The sequence below is a fragment of the Ricinus communis genome, chromosome 1 (genome assembly GCF_019578655.1).
Source record: "Ricinus communis isolate WT05 ecotype wild-type chromosome 1, ASM1957865v1, whole genome shotgun sequence".
Lineage (NCBI taxonomy): Eukaryota > Viridiplantae > Streptophyta > Magnoliopsida > Malpighiales > Euphorbiaceae > Ricinus > Ricinus communis.
The window spans coordinates 15,554,842-15,567,153 of record NC_063256.1 but is presented as its reverse complement, the minus strand read 5'-3'; the positions used below and the strand labels follow the sequence as shown (position 1 = coordinate 15,567,153).

At 40.4% G+C, this 12,312-nt stretch overlaps 1 pseudogene; it reads right to left on the bottom strand.

The window, feature by feature from the left end:
- Nucleotides 1-208: 208 nt before the first annotated feature.
- LOC112534421 lies at nt 209-308 on the bottom strand (annotated as a pseudogene).
- Nucleotides 309-12,312: the final 12,004 nt, after the last annotated feature.

Here is a 12,312-nt window from a genome sequence, read left to right as displayed (position 1 = left end):
TAACTCGGAGCGTTCTCTCAGATTATTGAGTTGACGTTTGCAGGCAGTTGAGGAGGAGGTCGGAGTTACCGTTTAGGTTCATAGAGCTAACATGATGGAGAACCACAACCCCTAAGCTGATGATGATCAGAGGACGATGTATGAGTTTGCTTGACCATCTTTGGATGGGACGCAAACTGGTATAGTCAAACCTCCTGCTAAAACTGCTAAGCTTAGAAATGACATATCTTATTTTGTGCAGTTTGATGATGAGAGCATGTACGGGAGAGGTTTAAGGATCTTTTGAGATGCTATCCACATCACGGATTGCTGTGGATGAGTTCGCACCTCTACTGGGTTGAACCTTTGACGAGGCGATGGTGGATGCGCAGAGGTGGGGCGCTAAATGCGAAGACGCCCGAGCAGGCTCAAAACTTGATAGAGGAAATGGCCATGAACAATTATCAGTGGCAATCCTCTAGGAGCCGACCAGGAAGACAGGGAGTGGTCAACTAAGTGGATTCTACAGCAACCTTGGCAGCTCAGGTGGAGCTTCTAGCCAAGAAGATTGACCAACTCCAGATGCCAGTTCATGAGCGAATGTTGGCTGTGAGTTTCGTGGTGGCCCGCGCTACAGTGCGAACTGTACTGCAGGAGGTATGTTAGCTTCATCTTCTTCTACTTTTCCATCTATTTCTGCTGTGTCTTCTGATGCTGAGCAAGTTGATTATATAGGGAATGCCCCAAGGTAGCAAAACAACCCTTACAGCAACACATACAACCCTGGGTGGCGCAATCATCCCAACTTCGGTTGGAGGAACAATAATGCCTAGGGTCCACCAGGTTTTCAGAGACTTCATCAGTAGCCACAACAACAGCCAGCTGGGCCTACACAATCTCCTCCTCCACCAGAAAAGAAGTCAAATTTAGAGGAGCTTATGATGAAGTTTGTGACGTCTACGGAGACGAGATTCCAACAGACTGATAGTGCACTTAGGAATCAGCAGGCCTCGATTCAGAACTTGGAGACTCAGATTGGCCAGATTTCTAAGATGCTTTCAGAGAGACCCTCAGGATCGCTCTCCAGCATTACAGAGTCAAACCCGAGGGACCATTGCAAGGCTATCACCTTGCGATTAGGTATGCAATTGTCTGGTTCTTTGCCTTTAGCTGAGAAGGATGATATGATTATGTAGGACGAGCTAGCTAAGGAAGGACTAGAGCCTGAGGTGGTGAAGATTGAGAGGAAGAAAGAAGACAGGCAAAAGAGCCCTGTGTAGGAGTATCAGCCCCCGGTTCCATATCCTACGAGGTTGAGGCAGGATGAGGTGGACAAGCAATAAAGTAAGTTTCTTGACTTGTTTAAGCAGCTGAAAATTAACTTACCTTTTGTTGAGGTAATTTCGCAAATGCCGAAGTATGCCAAGTTCTTAAAGGAGATTTTGAGCAACAAGAGGAAGTTAGAGGATCTTGGTCAGGTAGTACTTAATGAGGAGTGTTCAGCTATTCTCCAAAACAAGCTGCCACTCAAGCGACGAGATCTAGGGAGTTTTATTGTCCCTTGTGTGATTGGCGATTTGCCAATTAGTGGTGCATTGGCCGATTTAGGAGCTAGTATTAATTTGATGCCCACTAGTTTGTTTGCTAAGTTAGGGTTGCATGAACCCAAGCCTACTAGGATGAGCATTCAGTTAGTTGATAGGACTGTTAAGATTCCTAGAGGTATTGTTGAGGATGTACTTATGAAGGTGGATAAATTTATCTTTCCTGTGGACTTTGTGGTGATGGATATGGAGGGTGAGAGCACTATGCCTCTTATCCTGGGTGGGCCTTTCCTAGTTACATCGAGGGCGGTTATCGATGTAAGCGATGGGAAGCTTAAGCTTAGAGTTGATGATGAGACCATTACCTTTGACCTAGCCACTTCTATGAGACAGTCCCTAGACTATGATGATGTTGTGTATTCTATTGATGTGATTGATGATGTGGTTGAGTCCCATTTACAGGAAATGTTATGTTATGACCCTTTGCAGGTAGCATTAGCTGAGGATAAGGAGGAGTTGTCTAACGAGCAAGTGTTGGAGCAACTCGCTGTTTTATTAGCTTCTGAGCCGAGCTTGTCAACTGATTCTTATCTTTTTCTTGACGAGCTTGGAGTGCAGAAGGTAAAGACTTCATTCGAAGACCCACCAGGCTTAGAATTGAAGGAGTTACCGAGCCACTTGATTTATGTCTTCCTGGATGAAGAGAAGCACTTACCAATGATCATAGTAGCTAATCTGACTCTCGAAGAACAAGCCATGCTTTTAGAAGTTCTAAGGAAGTATAAGAAGGCCTTTGCCTTCAAGATAGCTGATATCCTAGGCATAAATCCAAGTTTTTGCTCTCATAAGATCTCATTGGAGGATAGTTTTAGGCCGGTTGTTCAACCTCAGAGACGGCTCAACCTGAACATGAAAGAAGTGGTGAAGAAGGAGGTAATTAAACTTCTTGATGCAGGTTTGATCTATCCCATTTCTGACAGTTTGTGGGTGAGTCCTGTGCAGGTTGTGCCCAAGAAAGGAGGTATGACGGTGGTAAGGAATGAGAAGGATGAGTTGATCCTAACTCAGACGGTAACAGGCTTCCGAGTTTGCATTGATTACATGAGGCTTAATGATGCAACTCGGAAGGATCATTTCCCTCTTCCTTTTATTGATCAGATGATTGAGCGTTTGGTAGGTTACATGTTCTATTGTTTTCTTGATGGTTTTTCAGGTTATTTCCAGATTCTTATTGCACCCGAGGACCAAGAGAAGACTACTTTCACCTGCCCCTATGGGACGTTCGCTTACAGACGGATGCCATTCGGACTGTGTAATGCACTGACTACATTTCAGCAGTGCATGATGGCTATCTTCGAGGACATGATTAAGGAGTCTATGGAGGTATTTATAGATGACTTCTCTATTTTTGGTGATTCTTTCTCTCTTTGTTTGGCAAATCTTGAGCGCATGTCAGCCAGGTGTATTGAGGCTAACTTGGTATTTAATTGGGAAAAATGCCATTTCATGGTGAGAGAAGGGATTATATTAGGGCATGAGATCTCTCAGGCTGGGATGGAGGTGGACAGAGCTAAGATAGAGGTTATATCTAAGCTACCTCCTACTAGTTCTGTTAAGGCAGTTAGGAGTTTTCTAGGCCATGCAGGGTTTTATAGGAGATTTATTAGAGATTTCTCTAAGATTGCTAGGCCTCTTACTCAGTTGTAAGTTAAGGATGTACCTTTTGTTTTTAATGATGTATGCTTGGCTACTTTTGAGTTACTTAAGAAACTTCTAACTACAGCCCCGATCATGGTTTCGCCTGATTGGGGGCTGCCTTTTGAGTAGATGTGCGATACTAGTGATTATGCAGTTGGAGCTGTGCTTGGACAAAGGATTGAAAAGAAGTTCCAACCTATTTATTATGCTAGCAAGACTTTGACAGGAGCCCAGGAGCACTACACCACCACAGAGAAGGAGTTGTTGGCTGTTGTTTATGCCTTTGACAAATTTAGATCGTACCTTATTCTCTCCAAGACCATTGTCTTCACGGACCATTCCGCATTGAGGTACTTATTCCTGAAAAATGATGCAAAACTGAGATTGATTCTGTGGATTCTTTTGTTGCAGGAATTTGATGTCGAGATCAAGGATAAGAAGGGTGCAAAGAATCTGGCAGTGGACCATTTATCGAGATTGGAGAATCCTCAAGTATACACTGATACTCCCTAGTTTTCAGATATGCTAACTATTTGGTTGCTAGGGTTCTACCAAAGGGTATGACTTATCAGCAAAAGAAGAAATTATTTGCTGATTTGAAATACTACATGTGGGAAGATCCCTTTCTGTTTAGAGTGTGTACAAATCAGGTGATTCGCCGTTTTGTGTATGGCAAAGAGACTCTCCAAATATTAAGGCACTACTATGAGGGACCTACTGGAGGTCATCAAGCGGCAAACCATACAGCGAGGAAGGCGCTAGAGGCAGGATTCTATTGGCCTACGCTCTTCCAAGATGCACGAATATTCGTTCATGTTTGTGATGCTTGTCAGCGCGCAGGTAATATCTCTTCTTGTGATGAGATGCCCCAATCTAGTGTGCAAGTTGTTGAGATTTTTTATGTTTGGGGCATTAACTTTATGGGACCCTTTCCCTCTTCATATGGTAATAAGTATATTCTGGTTGCTGTTGAGTACTATTCTAAGTGGTCTGAAGCTCAGGTTGTGGCCATTGATGATGCCAGGGTTGTTTGCAGGTTCCTTAAGCGATTGTTTACTAGGTTTGGCACACCTACGATGCTTATCAGTGATAGAGGAACACATTTCTACAATGCCCAATTAGAGAAGGTACTTAAGCGGTATGAGGTTACTCAACGGTTCTCTACTCCCTATCACCCCTAGACTAGTGGGCAGGTTGAGGTAACTAATAGGGGTGTTAAGCGTATTTTAGAGAGAACCATTAATACTAGTAAGAAGGATTGGGCTCTTAAGTTGGATGATGCATTATGGGCGTTTAGGACTACTTTTATGACATTTATAGGTTTTACGCCCTATGGTCTTGTTTATGGAAAGTCATGTCATTTGCCTGTTGAGTTAGAGCATAGGGCACTTTGGGCCCTTAGGACTTGTAACTTTGATATTGATTCTGCAGGTAAGGAGCGAAAGTGGCAGCTGAGTGAGTTAGATGAGTGGCGCCAGCAGGCATATGAAAACTCGTTAACTTACAAAGCAAGGATGAAAAAATGGCATGATCAAAGGATTCATGGGCCTAAGGAGTTTCAGGTCGGGGATCGAATGTTGCTTTACAACTCTCGCCTTCGTCTGTTTCCTGGAAAGCTGCGGATCATTGGTCTGGACCATTTCAGGTCAGACAGGTCTTTTCGTATGGAGTGGTTGAGTTGCATCATCCTGAGAAGGGAGATTTCAAGGTGAATGGCCATCGTTGGATGGTGAGCAACGACTTGACCTAGCTTTGTATGCACAAGAGGGTTGATTCAAATGAGTCAAGCTTAGGACTCAGCAAAAATAAGTACTTTTGTATATTCGACTTTGGTTATGCTTTCATGTTTTTGTTAGTTTTTGTTATTTTGTTATTTTCTTTTGACGTTTCTTTTCTTTATTTAGTTCTTTATATTGTTGGACAGTTTATTTTCTTTTTATTATTGTTATGGATGCTATTATTTCTATTTTAGTTTTAGTTATTGAACTTTATTTTGGATTGTGTGGGGTACTATGCCTGTTTCACACCGAGGATAGTGTTTTTCTCAAGTGGGGTAGGTACCTTAGTTTTGTGCAAGTACCGATTTTGTTTTCTCGAACCTCTGTAAGGATGGTATTTTGCTATTTCATTTTGCTTTCATTTTCCTTATTGATTGAGTCTGTTCATTCTTACTATCCTTATCTTGAGTTTTGTTTTAATTGAGTAGTTAATGATTTTTCTCTTTTGAATGGATACCCTCATAGCTTTTATTGAATCTTGTTAGAAGAAGGCAATGAACGAATCTCTTAATTTCAATCGTGCCAGGTAAAACTGGTGTTTTTCCTTAATTTTTCCATTTTACTTTATCTTGGATATAGAACACTATTAATATTGCTGCTTATTATTATGATTGATTGTTTAAACTTTGGTTTGAGAATTCATGCAATTTTAACCCACTAAAACGGTGAGGTTTTGAGCCAATTTGAGCATCATTATTTTTTTTTATTTTATGCTCCTTTTGTTTTTTTTAGTGAGCATTGTACATAATTTTTGTTTCTAGAACTTGCTTTGTGATGCCTTTTGAGATTACATGAATTTTTGATAGTCATAAGATGATTTGGGCACTTAGGATTTACACAATTTGGCCAAAAGCCTAACCCTATTTTTCCCCTAGTGAACCAATTTTGAGCCTTAGCCTTTTCTTTCATTGTAATTCACCTTTGACGCTCATTTTATCACTTCTATTCAATTTACCATTCTTTCTACCATTGTTGCTGGAAATTATGTAAGTTTATGCTGCATTTCATTTTGGATCAATTTGCATTTTTTTGTATATATTCACTAAGTTGCTAGATTTTTCGTAGATGCTCCCTTCAATCCAAATGGTACATTATCGTTTTACTACTTTTGATTGAGCATTTTATTACTTCATCCCGCGTTATCTGTTGTTGCAGGAGTAGTTAATTTAAAAAAAAGAGTATTCTTTTAGTTCATTTCGAGCATTATCTTATTATTGGAGTAACTTAGTGTTCATTTTTGGTAAACATTTGATCCTTGGCTATTTTCTTGAATTACCTGCATAATTTTCCAGCAACTTTTAGCCTACTTTCCATATTTTTCCATACCCTACCTTAATCCTATTACAACCTGGCTCAAGACCCTTTAATCATGATTATTGATTATTTCACAATAGTGGAGATTGGATCTATAAGCAAGCTTATGGTAAGCACTTTTTTCTGTATTTTTGCGTTGAGAGCTTGGCGATCTTCTTTCACCTATATACACTTGTGTGTTTTGAGTGACATCTTTTGAGGCATGGTTCTCAAATTCTCACTTTGGATGGTTTATCATTTTAATTCTAGCAGCTTTATTAACTTTGTTCTCTTTCTCAAGGATTTAGTGATTTGAGGATTTTGAGGAAATTCTACGGAGTTTTGAGATTTGTTTTGAGCTAACTTCCTGCAATGTATTTGATTGAGCTATTTGGTATCTGTTTGAGGAGTGAATTGTTGATTGCTTGAGGACAAGCAAACGCCTAAGTGTAGGGTAGTTTGATATAGATGATTCTATGCATGTTTATTGACTGTTTATTAGTCGTTTATTTATGTATTTGAGTCATATTTATCCCTGTTTGATCGCACTTTGGTATGTTTATGAGTTTTTCAGGTTTTAGGACTCCTTGATGGGAAATTGATTGATTTCCGGGCAAAAACCAAGCTATTTTGATGATTTATGCATATTAGATGTTCGTCGGATTCGATTCCTTGTTGGCGCGCATTTCCCGGCTTTTGCACGAGCCTTGGTACGGCCCATTGCATGACCTCCCTTGGTCTTTTTTGAAGATTTGCATTTTTGGATGTTTGTGCCCGTTGCACGGGCCGTGGCACGGGCTATGGCACTTCTACCTATAAATAGGCGCATGCAAAACGAGACAGGGTTCCGCTTCTGACTTCTAGACTTCTCTACGCGCGCGACCCTCCACTTCTACACCTCTGTTCTTGACATTTTGGGAGACCAAACATCATTTCAAAGGATTGATTTGGGAGATTCAAGCAAAGATTGAAGGTTCCAGACGATCGATCGAGACATCCGAGATCCATACTTGAGGCTGGTTTCAAACTTGGTGCTTGCAACATTTCCACTCTGATTCGAGAGAAGAGGGGTTACATGTTCCATTTCCTTTTCTGTTATTTATTTCCTTTTGTATTTGTTTCTTTCATTATGAGTAGCTAGGGCTGTCGAACCCATTGAGGTTTACCTTTGTTGATAAATTGTGCTTAGTTGTTAGATTTGTATTTGCCATTCTTGTAATCTTCTTACTATTCATTAATAAAGTTTGATTCAGTTAATTTGAGACGTTGAATTAATTGTCTTTTAGGTTGTTTCCTGACATTGAGAAATGCTTGTTACAACTGGAATTTGAATAGGAAGAACTGGTAGTTAACACTTAGAGATAAGGTTAATTTACTCGCCGAATTAAGAATTAACAACTCTTAATAGTTCTAAATCACGCTTAATGCTAATCTGTAATAATCTGATAGGAAGAGATTCCATTACGTTAGTGCAGGTTTAGGAACTCGGTGAGCTCGAGAGAAGAACCGAGTTCGATTCAAGATTTAGGCACGGGTAAGCAAGATTGGTAATTTATAAAATCAACCTTTAGAGTTCCATCACTTAGGTCCCCTTTGGGTTTGTTTCTCTTATTGCGGTTGTCTTTCGATTGTCAGTTGCTGTTCATTTATTTATTTGCATTCATAGTCATTAGTTAGTTAGTTTAGACTTCTCACACCCTATTTCAGACTAGATAACATAGCAAACAGTAGTTAGAAGTTTCTTAAGTAACTCAAAGATACGACCTTAATACTCACTAGTGCTAGGCCGCATCGACAGGTTCACTGCCTTAGATGTAGGTTGCATCAGTAGCCCATCAGCATCCTCGCAGCCTAGCGCGCGCGTTGGCCAGCATCCTCCCAACCTAGCTCGCGCATTGGTAGGGCATCCTTACAGGCGCAGGCCTGGTGGCACCGCATCCTCGCAGGCGCAGGCCCGTTGGCAGCGCATCCTCGCAGCTCCATCGTGCGTTGGGCATGCCAGCCCACGGCGGCAAGAATCCTAGGTTGTAAACCTCTTTTGGTGAGAAATCAGTTGCAGTGAACCTCTGTTGGCTAGTTTTCGGGCCCGTGCTGCGACACTCCGCCACCACCACATTTGATGCCTCCATAGCCTTTTCCTAATAATCCATCAGCCCCAATATATTATAGGGAGCCTAAAAAGGTTGCAAAATTCTTATGAAATCAGGAGGATCATTGAATGCTAAGTTTGCTACGTGGTTGTCTATTGTACCCCAATCACAACATGCGAAGTAGCCATTTAAGCCAACATCTCACAAGTTGAGCATGCACTTTTAAAGAAAATGTACCAATGATAACTCCAATAATTTTGACATATTTTCTAAGGGCCCTCCACAAAAAATAGTGATTTTTTGATGTAAATTATATTTTTTATGAATTTCTCAATTTTTAATATTTAAAAAATATAAAAAATACTAAATGTGCTCAAAATGTTTTTAAAATTTTTCTGGTGGTATATTATATTATTCTTAACATATGTGCAAAAAATCAAATTAAAATTTCTTGAAATGAATTTTTTAAGCGGGAGTGTGATGGATGAAACATAGTGATGTCTCCTCGTGACAGACTTCAACATGCTTCTTAGCCTCTTTAAGGGGGTGCAAGATGCCTCACCCCCCGGGGGGGCTGGGGAGCCTGGGCACGGGAGCATGTTTAGGCTACAAGATAGGCATCGGTATCCACAGAATTGGCCCCGCAAACACCCCAACCCCTTCCGCCCTGTCCTGGACGTCGGAAAATCTCCCGGGACATGGTGGGCCCACTGAGGCCCATTTTCGAAAAAATTTAAGAATGGAGCATGGGCATTGCCCTTGCTTTAGGCATACATGGGGCTCTATTTTCTTATTGTAGGTGAGGCGTCAAGGTGTTGTGTAGCCTATAATAGCCCAGTCGGAACTGACGCGGGCCCAAATAAGAATCGACGAAATTTTATGCGGTTGTGATGGCCGTAGAGGGCGAGGCTGAGACATGGATGGAAGATCCAACCAAAGCTGTTGGGGCCCAACCCCTTGCAAGATGTCACGGGCTTGGTCTTTCTACCAACGAACCGTGCGGCACTAACTACTTTCTCCCCTCAGACAAGTAAGCTAGTCAGCCTTACTCTTCAAATGCTAGGCAAAATGATAGCTAGGATGGCAAGAAGAACAAAAGAGAGCTTAAGAAAGCTTAGAGAGCTTTTAGAGAGAGAAATTGCTTGATTTTTTACTTGATCATTACAAATGAATTCTCTAAGCTATATATAGGCCTCCACCTCCTCAATGGACGGTGAGGATACATTTGATCTAATAGCTAAGATTAAGTATCTAGAATGTTCTACAGACTTCTATACTTATCTACACATTATACATGCTTCTAGATTATTCTAGAATGTCCTAAATGCTTCCAGATTCTTCTAGATGATTCTAGAATGTTCTAGAATCCTCCCTTGCTTTATAGCGAACTCTGGAGGCTTCTTGGGCCTCTGAACCTTCGTGCGAGAAGGGGAAATCTGCAGGCTGTGACATTCTCCCCCACTCATTCTGGCGACGCCCTCGTCGCATCCCCGTTGTACGCCTCGATTAAATCCTTGAAGTTCCTTACCAAATCTTGGGCTTTGATGGGGAAGGAGCTTTACCATCACTAAATCTCCCTCCTCAAACTCTGAGTGACTCTTCTTTCCATCCGCCCACTTCTTCATTCTCTTGGGGGCCTTGGTTAGATGAGCAGGATAGCGGTAAATCCTAAAGCAAGATTACGACCTAAGGCAGTGTACCTGTCGGTGGAGTATAGCTAACGGCGAGTACCAAGTGTCGTATTCCCCAAAGAATGTGTGAACCTAAACCTACTCAATCTTCTCTGTTATCTAATCTTAAAAATGGCGTCGAATGCTAAATACGAAATGAACTAAAGCTACTCTAATTGTTATCTAACTACGGCTACTAGGGAAGGATTAATTCAAGTTAAGGAATAACCCCTTAGGAATTCTTGTCTCTAGGGAATGGAAACTAAAGATGGAATTGATTGATTGAATTCAATTTCCGTGGGAAAATCTCTACGCAATTAACGCCTTTCTCAAGGACACTAACATCTTAACTTAGATTAATTAGGTTGAAATCTCTTCCTAACTCTAATTATCCAAATTAGCATTATGTACCATTTAACACTATTGAGAGTTGTTAATTCTCAATCCGGTAGAACGAACACCTTATCTCTGGGCGAAATCAATTCTAGGTTGCAAAGGATAATCCAAATCTAAACGTCTTTCTCAAGGACATTCAAATTCCAATAATCATTCAACAAGATATGAAGAACAAATCAATAAGCACTTCCATTGCAAACCAATATTGAAAGTCAATACATTCAATTCAAAAGTTAAGTACAAAAATCCCTAGATAAAGAACCCCCAATGGGTTAACAAGTTTAGCTAATCATGTTCATTATCAAAACCAATAAGAATTCAATTACAACAATGAGTAAAGGTAGAGAAACCCGAATACACCCTTGGATGAGAGTAAACAGCTCCAATTCCTCTTGCCCAATCTTGAATCGATTCTTGTTCCTCTTGCTCGAACTGAAACCAATCAACGAACCTCGCCCAATCTTCAATCTTCGAAGAGAATCCAATTGAAACCTTGGTCCAAGTCTCCTTTTTCCTTAGTTCCAGCTCAGAAAACACTTAGAGAGAGAAAGAATAGAGTTTGGGACGTCCTCCCTTCTTTTTTTCTTTTTTTTTTGTGTTTCCCTCTTTTGTTTATTTTTAAGTAATTCGTCCAGCTGCCGCAAACATGTCCCATTTTGGTGCCTGTGTTGGGAACACGGCTTGCTCTTCAAAACGTGTTGGGAACACGACTAGTGTTAAAACCAACACGGTTGTGTTCAGCTTCCTCATGCGCGAACTTGACTTGTTTCAGCAACTTTGACATCCAATTCTGCTCCAATTCTTCCCTTTATCACTCTTTGACTTCTTTTGGACCTAATGCACACAAACAGACGTATAGGGTGAGTGTTGGGACCAATTCACATCCAAATGTACATAAAATCAGCCTTAAAAACCCCATTTAGATGTGTGTATTCTACGCACATCAAATCACCCCACACTTAGCTCATTGCTTGTCCTCAAGCAATCAAAAGTAAAACAAGGAAAATAAACCACTAAGGAACAACACTTAAACTGATAAACAAGCCAGAAAGCCCCTGCACATATCCTTAACAAGCATAAGTCAAGCAAAAAGAAACAAAGCAATCAATTCAAGTATCACAACCAAGATGTTAATGATTCACAAAATACTATCTCAACAAAATTATTCAGAACCAACTCCTCACAAGATTCACTCTAAATCACTCAAAGTGTTTAAAGGGTAGTGTTTAATCGCTCAATGCATCAAATACTGCCTTACTTACCATATGCTTGCTCTTAAATCCTACTCTTACCACTTATGGAGATTCAACAACCATGTCAAGAGGTCTTTATAAGGGTTGTAATGGGGATTAGGTAGGGCTAGGTAGATTTGGTAAGAGTTGAACTTATGGTGTTCTGCAATGAGATAAATGACCTGCACACAAGCCACAATAATCACAAGGGATAAACAATGAACAGTAGTCCAAGGTGGGAAATAGGAATCAAGTCAAAATGTAAATTCCCAAAAGTAATTAAACAATTAGCTCACTTACTTTCTTTCTTTTCATCACCCTTCCCTCTTATTCTTCTTATTATATATATATATATAAGGAAAGAAACATTCACATAATATAGTGAATTTCTTTTGGATTGATGGAAGCTACTACAAGTTTCCAACACTATTCCCAAGATAAAAATTCCCAATAAAAATAACTCATATGCAAAATCATAACCCAAAACAGAATAAAGCTAAGTGGTAATGAAATATGATAGAAATGATGAAAGAAGGGGTTATCTACTGAATCAATAAACGAATGAAGGCTATTTGGCTAGAATGAAAAACCTAAGTGCCTCTATCATACCAAAGTGTTAAACTCTCCTTGTG